The sequence below is a fragment of the Lactuca virosa genome, chromosome 4, assembly GCF_052849685.1.
Source record: "Lactuca virosa cultivar CGN04683 chromosome 4, Lactuca_virosa_CGN04683_v6, whole genome shotgun sequence".
Taxonomy (NCBI): domain Eukaryota; kingdom Viridiplantae; phylum Streptophyta; class Magnoliopsida; order Asterales; family Asteraceae; genus Lactuca; species Lactuca virosa.
This window is the reverse complement of record NC_136429.1, coordinates 38,980,499-38,982,027: the sequence shown is the minus strand read 5'-3', so window position 1 is coordinate 38,982,027 and position 1,529 is coordinate 38,980,499. Positions and strand designations below refer to the sequence as shown.

Below are 1,529 nucleotides of genomic sequence, written 5' to 3'. Positions count from 1 at the left end.
GCAAGTAGTTCTTACCAATCACATCAGCTTCACAAAGAAAGGCAACACTCGGAATATGAAGATCTTGGATTATAGCATGTGTGCTTTCAATGCATGGCTGTTATTAACTGAAAAAATTTAAGTGCATAAAATATAATTTTTTTGCATTCAATTTAAATTCATTTGTAGACCAACCCCATCTAAACCCTACATGAAAAAGGCCACATATTATGTAAATGCAATGCATTATTCAAGTCTACATTTATAATAGATTATGAAAATTAAGAAAACTGAAGGAATGATATGTTGCTGAAGCTGTTTCAGATACGTGGGGATTGCATCCTCCGGAGTTCTACTAAAAAGCTTTGTAGGTAAGTGCCCAACCACCTCAACTCTCGGTCTGTATGTTATAAAAGTATTTAAAAGCTAGATCCATAAAACAAACCAATATTTAAAATCCAGAGGGTAAAAGGGTAATTATACCAGCCAATAGATAATTTGTTGGACAACAGTAGATGATGGAACAACTGCAAGCCATATTGGTACATTGGTATGACAACATAAGCTGCAAGCATCTCTCTTATTGTAATCTTTCTTGCGACTTTTAAGGCGAATTCCATTTGAATACGACTATCACCTCCTAATCATTCGAAACAAAGTACCAACATTTCCATATCACAATCATGTGCTTTTATTTTCTGCATAAAAATGAGATTGCAATTAAAATTTATATTAATCGACTTTCTTAATGAACTTTATGATAGTCAAACATTCAAAAATAGCCCGTGTCGACTATAAGTTGGACACATGACATGATAAAAGAAGTGTTAATAGTTGCTGCTTGTAAGTTTGTCTTCCTAGATATAAAAAAAATACATATGTTTTCATTTAGCTTGAAATGGAAATTGCACATCATGTGATACCCCTATTCGATTGAAATAAAAATTTAAGGAATTGATAAACAAATCAATTACAATAGTACATGTGGTTATTGGGAAACAAAGAAATTACACATCATCAGTAACAAAAAAAAATTAATCAGAATACAACTTCAGATATCGAACCTATGTTATAATATTTTTATAAGAAAAAGAACGAATATTCATGAATATAATTCATTCATGTTCATGAAATTAGAATTACAACTAAAAAAATTACCTGATATGCAAAGTAGAAAACATTTTTTATGCTAACTTTGATGTTGTAGAAGCTATATGGGTGACAATTCCAATAACCTGTTGATGGACCTACAATTTATAATGGTTTGGTTTATCACATAATAAAACCAAATATCAATGAACCCCTGGAGGTGGTATGAAATCGGTGGCCAAAAATAAAAATTGGATTCCGAATAATCAATGAGCTGAGAACGCAAGTAGAGACCTAATTACCTTTTTTAGCCTAAGGTGATTGATTTTACACGACATCGAAGAACCCCAGGAGATGGTATGAAATCGGTTCCATAAACTGATTTTGTGAGGGTTAATATGGTTCCACAAATTGATCCATAAACTGATTTAAAAGAAACATATGGCTAACACTTACTCCAG

General features: G+C 31.9%; 1 long non-coding RNA gene across 1 annotated transcript; it reads right to left on the bottom strand.

Moving 5' to 3' along the window:
• Positions 1-304: 304 nt before the first annotated feature.
• LOC145168927 (uncharacterized) lies at positions 305-1,223 on the bottom strand. Its single transcript, XR_013742183.1, has 3 exons — positions 1,138-1,223; positions 463-677; positions 305-379 (listed from the first exon to the last, which is right to left on the bottom strand). It is a non-coding gene; the product is annotated as an uncharacterized LOC145168927 (long non-coding RNA).
• Positions 1,224-1,529: the final 306 nt, after the last annotated feature.